Consider the following 13,071-nt stretch of genomic DNA (forward strand, 5'->3'; position numbering starts at 1 on the left):
GTGCTGGCTCAGGTCCTGTGGAGGTCTGGGAAAGAGCCTGGCCAGACAGCTCTTGTGAACACATTATTTCCAGGATCATGGGTTTAGCCAGGTAGGTACTTGCTGTGTGTGATTGCTGGGAAGAGGTGTGGGGTGGAGTTCAGCAAGGACTTTGCACCTCTGTGGGGCAGGAACTACAAGCAGAGACAGAGACAGGAAAGTACAGTGCCTGCAGGTGGGTATGAAGCCTGTCTGGATCTATAGGCACTGAGTTTTAGAACAGGCAGATTGGAATTCACAGGTATTTTAAATGTAAATTTATTCAATTCCATGTTATCTCTGGGAAAAGAAACTTCAGAACTGTAACTCCCCCCAGTTGTTGGGGCAGCCTGGACAATGTCACCACCTCCTTTACCTTTTGGGCTTTTGGGATGATGTTTAGACTTAAGCTTTTAAAAACATATATTGTCTCTGGGTACCTAAACAATACAGTTGAGGGCTGCCTTTAGAAAAGCTAAGCACTGGTCACTCCCCTTGACTTCAGACTGGAAAGTCAGAATAAAATACACTTTTTATATGTGCTTTGTCTGCCAAAGACTGGACTGACAATGGGTAGACAACTCTGAAGACAAAAGTTGTCATGCTGCACCCAGCTTCTCCAGCTGTAAAAGGATGGTGAAGCAGAAAGAATTTCAAGTTCCATAAAGGCCTGAGACCTGCACCCAGGAAACTGATTTGAGTATGAACTATTTTTAGTCACACACATTTATCTTCTGTAGGTGTTTGGTTTCATATTTCCTTGTTCTGTTTCCTAGACCTTGCTAATCCATGGATTTCTGGGAGGGGATAGATACAGTGCAGAACTGAGCCAAGTCGCAAATGTTGCAAATCTGGGCATCTAAAACCAGCAAGTCTACAGATTTAACTGTATAGATTAAGAGGGGAAATGACTCCTGAGCTGTTACAGCTCCTTATCTCTGCCTGATCAAAGTGGAAATAAACAGAGGAAATCTTCTCCTTCCTGCTTTCTGGGTGAAATTAATCCCAGAGCAGGAGAATGCAATTAATGGTGTTACACCAGGACTTCAGGACCTTCCTGAGCCCAGAAACCTGTTTCCAATGGTGCAGCACTGTTCCCTTGGAATCCCTGCACACATGTATTTTAAGACCACAGAGGTTTTCAGGTGACTTTTCAGTGAAAAAAAGGGGCAAATGTGATCACCAGAAAGGCCAGCACTATCATCATCTCCAACCAGTGCTGAGCTCTCCTGACTTCAGCCCAAGCAGTAGCCTCTAAAACCAGACCCTGCTGGTGAAGAGTCCCCCACCCACCCCAGGGGCTTCTCCACTTACCCCACATTAACTGCTGTGACTCACAGGGCTGGCATGAAGCATTGCTTGGGGCTGTCATCACCAGGGCTGCAGTGGTGGGAAGGAGAAGAAGTGGCCTGGGCAGTGTGTCCACACAGCAAAGCAAAGCCCCGGCTTAGTGTGTTCCCTTTAATCTAAGTGGTGATGAAATCAGCTTTGCCTCTGCAGGGAGCAACAAGTTTAGCAGGTAGGGCAGGTCCCCAGGAATGGCAGGTCCCCAGGAGGCACATCTTTAGGTCGCTGGACACTGACAAACACTGCTCACCAGCAGCAGTTTGACTGTTGCCTTGACAACATCGAAGTTAGTTCAGATGTGTGGATGGGGGAAGGCAGACTGCCGGAGTGTGGGACATAGGCAATACAGCACAGGTCCCAAAAAATGCAAAGCCTTGGGACATGAGTCACGTCCTTGAACTCCCTTGCTCCTCCCTGTGGAATGGCTTTGCCACAGGTTGAAGTTCCCAAATGGTCTCAAGTTGTGACAAGGATGCAAAACACCGAGGGGAATCAAAAACGGATGTGCCATGGACTCTGCTGGATGACCCTGGTGGTTTTTGATGTCTGAGCAAAGGGAGCTGATTAGCCAGGTCCTCCATTTCAGGATCCTCTGAATCCCTTTTACAGCCATGCCTGCTCTGAACCACAGAAAAGCACCAACAGCCTCAGTGCTCTCAAAATCCCACTGACACCCCCATCCAGGGATTGTCCCACTGGAATTGGGCCTTAGAGTCTTCCAGATTTCAGAAACAAAAGATGGAAGAAAGACCATTTTGCTCTGTGGGTCAGCTGACTTCATAGAATCATAGACTTGTGGGACTCCTTTCCTGAGGCCACCAGCCTGGAGCAGTGGCAGCTAAAACAAGACTTGAAGTGGAAGTATGTCCAAGAGAGTCTCTTCCCACATGGTTCACAAAGACCTATCTGGGACAACACCACCTTCTTCCTGTTCCCCAACACTGCAGATGATCACAGTGAAGAACGCCCAGCAGATGGATGGAATGGTAAATGATGAACCCACCTAAGATATACCAGACTGATGACATGGCAAGCATCACCATCCTGAATGAGGCCCATGTCCTGGACAACCTGTGTCAGCACTACATCCACATGAGGATTTGTGCTTTGAAAGGGCAGAGGGGAATGGCAAAGCAGGACAAGAGAATGGCGGGGCAGGAGCTGGTCCTGATTCAGAGGGCCAGTCTGTGCTGCTGTGAATTGGCTCTGTCTGTGACTTAAATTTCCCAGTGTCAGGTCATGTTCAAGCCCCTCTTCCCTGCCTGTCACCTGGCAAAAGCAAGTGGAAAGCACCAGGACATTTGTGTTCTCTGCTTTGCTCTGCCCTGTCTTCAAATTAATTCCCTGAATTTCTTTTTTCCCATTCATAAAACAGAGGGTGATATTGATCTGTGGCTGCAATTACTCTGTCCTCACACAGAGCTCTGGGGGCTTGCAGGTGGTCTGGAAACTGAAAGAAATAGTAGTGGGAGGAATAATCACCATGTTTGCAGGAAGCATGGAGATTCTTGAGAGAACAGCACTGTAGAACAGCTTCAGGGATCTTTGGCCAGGTGGGATTTCCCAGAACTTTATTTCCTGCCACCTGCAGAGACAAAACATAGTAAAAAATGTTTTATCTGGGTAAAGCATTATGAAAAACAAGTTGTCCAAATAAAATGAGAGATAAGAGCATCAATAATCAGGAAGAGACCTGGTGTTTTTTTCTCATGATAGCAGTGAAATAGTTTGGTAGCAAATAGAAAGAAGCCTCCATGCTACCAGCTGCTTCAGCATGCAGAGGCATTGCAGCTTCTACAGGTGACAGCAGTGGTTTCTGCTTCTCTCCTCTCCTTTCCTCTCCTCTCTTCTCCTCTCTTCTCCTCTCCTGTGTTTTTCAGTACTAAAAGAGCCCACTGACAAATTCAAAATGAAATTTCAGCTTTCACACATGACTTGTTACTGACAATCATGTAATTGCAGAGTTGGGAATTTTAGAGGTTTAGGTTTATGCTTCCTAGATTCCCTTTTCACTTTGTTTCATGGAATTTTCAGAGTTGGAAGGGATCTCTAGGCATCATCTATCAGTGCTGGCTACCAAAGAGAATCAGTATAATCCATGATAAAATGTTGGCCAAAAAGGTAATTTTACTCTAAGAACCCTGTATTGCTCTTGAATGGCACAGCTGGGCAGCTGCTGCCCTTCTTTAGTGTTGCCCTACTAGGTAATTCATGGTTGCGTGATCTTCAAGCTTGTGAGTGTCCTGCTGCTTATAATCAAACACCTGCTGAAAGTGCTTGGCTGGACTGGGGCCCTCTCTCCTCTCCCCTCTGACTCTCCTACAGGGTCAGTAAAACAATTCAGAATTTAAAGACATAAATAGCATCTACATTTGGCCTTGCAGAAAGAATCTTGTTATTCCAGCCTTGTGGGATTCCTTTGCTGGCTTCCTCTTTCTCCTTCCAGCTTCCTCACCTCCAGATTTCTGGATTGTCATGTCCCAGCTTGTACCTCTGCGCCTGTGTCCTTTCCCACAACCCTACAGGGTCAGTAAAACAATTCAGAATTTAAAGACATAAATAGCATCTACATTTGGCCTTGCAGAAAGAATCTTGTTATTCCAGCCTTGTGGGATTCCTTTGCTGGCTTCCTCTTTCTCCTTCCAGCTTCCTCACCTCCAGATTTCTGGATTGTCATGTCCCAGCTTGTACCTCTGCGCCTGTGTCCTTTCCCACAACTTCTCCCCCGATGCTGTCCCTCTCCTACATGCATTCCTAGCCTGTCTAATGCTGCCCTCTACCCTTGGAATAATCTTCCTCTTCCTACAAGCAACAAACCTCACTCCTCTTTCCCAGTTTTCTGCCTGCAGATCCCAGTGTTGCTCTACCATTCCCCTGTTGGTCTCTCTATTCTGGCAAGTCCAAAAACTTTTTTTCTGGAAGGCTGATGTTCTAAGGACTGAAAGCTCCATTACACTTTGCATTTGGCGTTGCTTCTTGGAAGTGGGGAGATTAGCCAGGCTCCTGCCTGCCCCAAATCCACAAGACTGGAACTCTGTGGAGAGCCTTCGATGGGGCTGGACCTGAAAAAGAATTACTGCTCACAGCAGTAAGTCAGCTTTCTGTGGGAGCTGACTGACAGAAAACGTATTTACTGGGTTGCTCTGGATGGTGAGGAGTAGTTGTGCTCAAAGCCTAAGTCTTCAGTACTGAGCATCCTGCTGCTGCTGACCTTTCTCTTCTTTTTGTGGGAATCCCTTGGAAGTGCAAATAATCCAGGTGGATCCTGTTCTGGAGACCCTTGATAATGCTGAAACTATGAGGAAGAATAGTTCCTCCTATTTTGGAAGTACCAGCCCTTTATTGATGGGTCACTGGTAGGTCATACAAAAATGTCCCTCAGAAGAAATAAAAACAAACATTATTTAAAAAAGGCTTCCTCAAGCAATACAGGTAGTTTATATTTACAGGAATTGCTTCCCATTTTCTAGGACTAAGTTTGTCAGTTGATTTTGTTTTGACTTTAATTTTTACATGTCAAAAGAAACAGTTTCGTTTAACCTCAAATCAAAGCCCTTTCAACTGTTAATGTCTTCAGAGATTCAAAATTATTTCATTGTGATTATTTTTAATTTTGAAATTGTTGGTGGAACTGTAAAACATCAGGGTTTTTGACTGAAGTCTCGTTCCTCTGTTTCTGTGTGCTACAGACTTCTGCCATATGCTGCAGAGAAAGGAGGATTTCTTTAAGCTCTAGTACAGAATCCAAGAAGAAAGAGATTTTTTATAGGCCTGATCTTTGAAAAGATTAAATTTCCTCTCACTGACTTGCAAATTTGCCCCTACAGGCAACACTGCCTGTCCCTGATGAACGCTCAGAACCTCTCAGCTACTTTCTGTTTTCCTACAGATATTGCAATCTTGATTAACAGACTCACCTTTTTTCTCATCTAGGGCAGATTTGTCTGAATTCATGTTGGTCACACAGGCAGGCTGGCTGGGGCTGACCCTGAGAGCTGTGAGGAAGCACAACATTCTTATATTTGTGTTGTTTTGGATTTTTCCTGTGTGAAAAGGACCCTGTTCTGATTACTTCAGGCACATGCAAATCTGAAAGGAATTCTGTTAACTTGAGGGATCTGCACCACTGAAAATGAAACCAAAATCTGCTCCTACTTCCAGAGTGAAGTTCCATGCTTTCTGATTATGACAAATTTATTTCTTCTTTTTTTAGTTGCCTGTCAGACTCTGTGTGAACACAGAGAAGACACAATGCTCCTCCAAAAGCTCTACACTTCTCATCCTACAATTGTATTGCAACCATTAGTCCCATTCATCAGTATAACACTGTAATTGTCTTCTGACCAAGAACCTAAAAATACCTACCCAGGGAAGGTGCATTGTTCTTTGTTTGCACACGTGCACCCAAGACTAAATGGAGAGCCACAAATCCCAGCTCTCAGGGTAAGAAGAGCCCACCATGTTTCCTGACCGAAGCCCTTGAGCACACAGAAAAAGAAGAGAGGAAACATATGGACTGGTTATTCTTTAATGTGGGATTGTCTGCATCCCTCCTACTTTCAACTCATCCCAGATTTGCATCACACCCAGAGACCACATGTTAGATCTGCCTCTCTGGACAATGGACAAAGGCAAGTTTCAGGTTGTTTGCTGGCAGGTTGCAGCTTCTTCCAGTCTGGCTTGGAGAGCAGGGGCATCGCCAGACCTTCACTGTGCAAGCAGCTTACCAGCTCAAGAGTCTTCTGCACCCTCACTGAAGCTCTGGCAGAAGGGATTGTATAAGTGCTCCCTGAAGTCACCTCGACTAACTAAAATTTACAATAAAGGTGGTTTGAGTCATCCTGAATTTGTCTGAAGAGCTCACATGATGCTGTTCACCAGCAGAGCTATATGGACAGAAGACTTCAGCTGAAAGGTAGGGATGAAAAATGCCCAACCAGGACTGCTAGGAAGGTCTGGCAATCTGGTACAGCTGGATGAATCAATAGTGAAGTCTAGAGGAGGATGTTTTTATGTGGAGGCCAGAAGCCAAACTAAGCATGTTAGTGCTGGAAAGGAGGGATGGACAGATTGGTTACAAGGTACAAAATATATTTTCCAGAGCCCTTCTCAGGAAGAAAGGGCAGTGTAAGGACATGTTTCACAGGTCAATCCTACAAACCATATACTGGGAATTCAGAGGATGCTTAGAAGTAGGATGAGTTAATCTGGAAATTTGCCCCTGAGCCCAGCACCAACACAGCTGGACAAGTGATGGCCTCTTTTGTCTCCATTTCACCAGCTGCCAAAATTGCTATACTAGAACTTGTGCCAGTAGGAATGTTGTGAAGCTTAAAAACATCACTGGAGGATGCTGTGGTTCTTGGTGCACTCATAGGACTTTCAAAGGACAATGGTGAAATGTTGGTTTCCCTGATATCAAGAGCAAAATTCTCACTGACATCCACAGGGCCACGATTTCCAATCTCTGACTGCTATCTGCACCTGGATGTGTTTCCCTCTGTGTTCCAGGTCTGGAGAAGTCACGTCATGCCCCAGGAAGTAGTTAAGAGATATTATCATACTTTCCATCAGATCCTCTCCAAGAAGAAACTAGAATTTAATGCTGTGGCACTTTGTGTGTGTTACTCACTGCTTTAATGCACACAGCCCTGCTTGACCTTCTGTTTCTAGCATAAAAAACTTGCTCACCAGAGCTGCACTTGGCTAGAGACTGAAATAGGTGCTCTGCAGTGGGGGGTTGTTACTAATTATCCAGGAAGAAGAGGATTGCAAGTGACTTTTCCTTAGGCAGGCCAGAGTGAGAAAAGAAAGCTGTCTTTCCTTATCTTGATCAATGCATGGTGAGGTCCTGCTTGATCTGGCAGGGCTGCCACTAAGGTAAAAATGATCATTTTCAAACTGAAGTGCTGAGCTGCTTCATATCAATTGCTTACGTCTCCTCAGGACAAGAAAGACAGCCAGGACAAGTTTTTCAATACTGTTGGAAAGGTTTGGGTGTTCAATCCCACTTACTTTGACGCAGCTTCTATGTCAAAATCTCCTAGGCAGCCTAAGCAACTCATCCCACAAAAGGCTTTTTATTTAGGTGATACACTCAAAACGTGCTCAGGATTTGAAACCCAGAAGAAGCCTCAGTCTCCAGTCAAAAAGCTCATGTTCTGCCTGGATTGTGCTCATGGCAACCAGTGTCATCACCTCTTGGTCTGTCTCTTGCTACAGACACTGCTTCTTGTGCCCAGTCCTAATCATTACCCCTGGGTGCTTCAAGGTGTGATCACAGCAAACAACATGGATAATGGGGAAGAGCCACTACTCACTAATGGAAGTGTGGAGAAACACCAGTAAAATTGAAAATACAGCAACCAAGAGGTTGCCCCTCCCCATCCCTCAGCCTAGGATACCCCTAGGAATAAAATTCAGCTTCATCAATCTGAGGATAAATAAGCTACTGGAAGAGGAGCTAGGGATAGCCTAAAGATTTGTTCAATTGTCTGTGAGCTGAAGCCTGAATGTAAAAGACCTGCTCCAGAGCAAATGAGCTTGTTGTGGGAGTCTCTGGTTAACATTCAATGTCCTGGGGTTTGCAGGGCTTCAAACGAGCTGGTTATAGGGTTTGTTTGAAGCCTGAAAACTGATAGATCTGAAAGCTGTGGCAAAGACCATGGGTTAAAACCTGCTCATCTCACATACATATGTAATCTCGAGAAGCAGCTTTTGTACGAGGAAGACTTGACCCTTTGTCTGGTTTTGACACACACTTTCTTTTTCAATTTTCCTCTTTCATATCATTTTGAAGGCATCTGTAACTGAGGAGAGCTTATGGGGAATGTCTGCTGGCTCCTGAGACTATTATTACAAGCAGGACTTGAGCTACAGAGAGATGAAACAGTCTTCAGCTGCCAAACTTGCAGTGCCCCTTCCAGCAGCTGTTGGTATTTTACAGCTTCCAGGCTTTGGGCATCTCAAACTCACCTTTTGTACCAAGCAGGTATGATTTTCACAGCCAGTAAGACAGACTCAAGTCATGGCTCACCTGTAACACACTGCAAGGTTCTCTGGCATGCCCAGAGCTGTGTGCTCCCCCTTCCCCAGGCGTGCTGAGAGAGCAGAGCACGATGTTCCAGCAGAGCTGTGCTTCCTGCATGGCTGTGCTGGCTGGGATGAGGGGTAATTGTTGCAAGGGGATGTTGCTGCTCTTGTCCTGCTGATTTTAAAAAGCACAGTGAAGAGTGGAATGAGCTGATAGCCCAGATGCTACGTTGCATTTTACTAGAGGTATCAGACACTTGAAACAACTGCTGTCAAAGCACAGTTCTTAGGGAGCATAAATTAGTATATAAAGGAAAAGCAGAGTGCTGCTTTACAGCAACATTAAGCTGCTCTCTCAGGCTGCTCTTGAGGGATCTGCCTGGTCAAATTTCAATGGGCTGGAAAATTATTTTAGATGTTTAGTACTATGGGCTGTCTTCCAGTTTATGGTACAGATTAAGAATTCCCTTGTGTTGGTCTATGTCCCTTCTGCCAGGTGGCCTTTGATGTCCTGGGCCCCAATCCAGAAGAGAGGATCTGTGTTTACAAGCTGACTTGGAGTATTGTGCACTTGGGCATGATGAAGTTCAAGCAGAAGCCAAGAGAGGAGCAGGAAGAGGTGGACAACGTGGAGGTAGGTTGAGACCTCACACTTGGTGACAGCAAACCAGGAAAAAGCCAGCATGCAAAGAGCTCAGCCAGCAAAATGAGATTGGAAAAGCTGCTAAAACCAGACTCTTGTTTCCAGGGAATGTAAAATGACCTTAAACAACACACTGCTGGGTTTTTAAAAATTATTTTTAAATTAACAGATGTGCCACTGACTGTCAGAGCTGGTGGTCACAGCTGCCACAGGGTAGCAGGCCTAGCCAGATGGCTGAGCTGTCAGCTAAGGACTTGATCCTTCTTTGTTGAGCAGCACTGCCTTGCAGGTGTTTTTGGAACCATGGTGAAGCTAATGGGCACACACCTTCCAGAGCATATCAGAGCCCAGACACAGGGCATCTCCTCTAGCTCCTTGTTTGAGGTGTGTATTATTGCCTCTGCTCCATCCAGCAAGCTCTGCTGAATAGTGTATGGAGGGACAGAGCTGAGACCTGCTCCCCTTCTGGCCTTCAGTCAGCTACCAGCAGCTGGCCTGCCCCTGAAAGCAGAGCCTGGAACCATATTCCTGAGTATGCAGCAAAAGGATGGGGACAATGAGTGATTTTCTTCCTGTTACTCAGATGTTAATCTTCTCCCCAACAGTGGCTGACAAAGTTACTCAGCTCATGGGTCTGAGGTCTGGAGAGCTCCAGAGGGGCACCATCAGGCCCAGGGGGAACGCAGAGAACCAGCTGGAGCAGAAAGGCCTTCTTGGTGCTATAGTGCCAGAACTACGGCTTTGGCATGTTCCCCAATGCCACTGATGGCTATTGCAGGCTGCTATCTACAACAACCACAACGTTGACACTGTAAGTGTCCTACCCATCTCTGCCCAACCCTGAGCAAGCTGGAATATGCACTCGGCAAGGTCAGACATGAGGCCAAGACCTCCGTATGAATAGGTCACATCAAACTTCCAGAGGCTTGAATATACAGCAACACTAGAAATCTGCTGGTGCAAATGAATGTGTCTCTGTTGCCTTAAAGGACTGCAGGCTCTGCCACACAGAAATGTCCATCTCAGAAATCCATTCCAGTAAAAATTATTTGAAAACATTGCTTGTGCAAATCTCTGACCAGTGACGCACCAGTTGGGCATTTTAACGTACAAAGAACAGCAAGGGTGGTTTAAGACTCTTCAACATGTTGCCACTGGCCTTGATTTTAAAATATAACCCTTACAGATATTCAGAAAAGGAACAAAACCCAAAAATTCATGCCCAGGCCTGTTTCTAGTACCACAAAGCTGCAGGAAAGCTACCCAAAAAGCAGATCAGCCAAAGGATTAAATTCATTTTTCTGTCTGTTGCTTACATTTTGCTGGAAGAGCCAGAGTCCTGCAGCTCATTGCAGCTTGTCTGGCCTTTCCTGGTCTGTGCGACTTGCCTCTCTGCTGTGCTGTCAAGCAGCCATGCTAATGCTTAGCAGCAGGAACAGTATTTAAGCATATTATCAAACTCCACCAGTTATTCACATACTCCACTGCACAGACATAGGGACAGAACGTGATCAGAGCATGAATCACAGGCCCTTTGCTCTAGCTTTTTTACACTCAGCAACTATTTCCTTTCTTTCCTACCAAGCAGGTTTTGAAAGTGACATTTGACCGTGCCAAAATACGTTCTGATTGTGCTTGCTTACACCAGTTTATAAGCCACATTGTCCTCTTTATCAGTGTATCAATTATAAGCCTACAAGGTTAAAATGTAATCTCTCCACAGCATCCTTCCCTTTGGCAATCCTTCAGAATCCTTTATTCAGGGCAAATGGGTTTTCCACAGTAAGGGCCCCCCATGAATCCCAAGACTCCCGGGAGTGCATGAATGCTATTCCTGTGATAGGATTAACTTTCTTCTTTCCCTGTACCCACAGAGGATTTCTCTCTCTCCCTACACAGGTTAACAATCAGAAATCTGCCTTCTCATGCACTGCTGCTGTGCTGTTCTCCCAGTGTCTGAACTGCTGGTGCCTTTTCTCCCCTGCTCCTTTCCAGGTGTGGCACAGTATCACAGGCTGGCTAGAGAAGAGTGAGGATCCCCTGAATGAAGTACTGGTGGGCTTGCTCCAGAAATCCAGCATGCTCCTGCTCTGGGTCCTCTTTAAAGAGGAGGAGCTGCAGGTAGGATGAACATTATGTGGTACAATCAATACTGTCAGCTCCATGTGTCACCAAGTGAATGTCACGGGTTGTGGTGCCCAGTGCTACCCCATCATTCTTTTGTGGAAAGGATTAAGCTTGTCATAACACTCTCTTCATCCAGATAACAGCCTCTGCCTGTCTCTCCGTACTTCTCTTCCGTGCTGAAAGGCAATCTAGCTCTGTCCTTGGAAAATTCTGCCCCTCTAGCACTGCGGGAGGCCGGCGGCGCACACGGTGCTGAATTTGCTCCGGGAAGGCTCCCCCGGCAGCGCTGCAGGAACACGCCCGCACAGATGGGAGCCTGAGCGCAGCCCCGGCTTAATGACGAGCTGCATAATCCCCTCCTGGCAGTCGGGGGCCTTCTGCTGCCCAGAGAAATGTCAGGTTGCCATCAACCAGAAAAGCTTGCTGCCTGCTAGGATTGTCACCAGCCCAGCCCAAGGTTCCGGCTCAAAGGTGAATGAGAAACAGTTCAGGAAATGGCTTTTCAGAGTTTTTTATTATTTCTACTTCCTGCACTTGCAGGATTGGCCATCTCGGCCAATGCTCAACTGGCAAAGCAGCACCAGTGTAGGAGAGGAGACTGACCTAGAGTGCAAAGAATTGTGTGTGCCAACATTTTGTGAATGCAGCTCCTCTCCTCTCCCTTTCCAAGGACAATGTTCAATTCTGGTTTGAGGATTTCTTTAGAGTAGTTAATGGAAGAACAACCTCTAAACCAAAGCCGAATGATGCCTATTTCTGTTTGGTTAGTAGTTTGTCCAGACAACACTGAACTGCTAACTTCAGTCAGTCAAGACAGATTTACCTTGGAGGCTACAGGATACTACTCCATCTCTCACATTCTGTGCAATGATACTGATTTTAGCAGCAAGCAATAGTGGCAGCAAGATGCAGAAAAGAGGGTCCCATTTTGTGACTGCCTCCACCCTCTAAAGGGTAAGCAATCAACTGTGCCTTTGTATTTAGGTTGCCATCAATGCTTTTGTATTCCAGCAGCAGCTCAGTCACCCTAGTTTATCTTCAACCCTGCCCAAAGCAGGGTAATGGCATTACCCTGGTTTTACCAATGCAGAACTGAGAGAGAGAGGTCTGAAGAAGCCTGTTAAGATTTTTACTTGAAAGTCACAAATGAAAAGGGGAAACATGGTAAGAAAATTCCTGTGTTACTATTTCTATGGTATCCAAGACTGAATGCCAGCTGATACATTTATGGATGAGTTCAATCCAGTCCTTTCAGCCCCCCCTTGTTTGCTTTTATTATGAACCATGTTGCCATTTCACCCACTCCTGCTTGCTGACAGGAGCTTTCATACAAGCCTCAGTGAGGTTACTGTCTGCTGCCTCTCCTCTGGAGCACCTTTTGTCTCTAGGGACTAGTCCATCCAGCAAATAAAACCCAATTGCTGCTATCAGTTCATGCTGCAATCCCTCTAGGCTTGCTGGTGGACAGCAGGTCTTTTCACGGTTAACTCTTTGTGGTGGTGACTCCTGAAGGAATAGTCATACAACACTATAAGCCAGAGTCAGAAAACAAAATTTACCATTTCAGGTTCACGCCATGTCCAAAACTGCTTCCACACATGTAAGCTTGTTCCCCTGGGCCATGTAGCACCAGGCTCACTTCCTACCCTCTTGTGTGGAGGTTGTTTTGATTTTTCCCAGCTATGAAATGCAAATGACTTTGTAATACAGAAGGTTTTCTCTCTCCAGCCTTAGTGACTCTTGTGAGTTTTTTACTCCGTTCCTCTTTGTCTCATTCCAAGAGCAGCTGAACCAGCTGATGACCACTTTGCATCCCTTCATTTCATCCACTGCATTGTTCCAGATGAATCCCAACAGTCTGGTAGGTGTCTGCGGCACTGCAGAGCAATCCTCAGGCAAAGCCA

This window comes from Chaetura pelagica, unplaced genomic scaffold, assembly GCF_000747805.2.
Source record: "Chaetura pelagica isolate M959 unplaced genomic scaffold, ChaPel_1.0 scaffold213, whole genome shotgun sequence".
In the NCBI taxonomy this organism is placed as follows: domain Eukaryota; kingdom Metazoa; phylum Chordata; class Aves; order Apodiformes; family Apodidae; genus Chaetura; species Chaetura pelagica.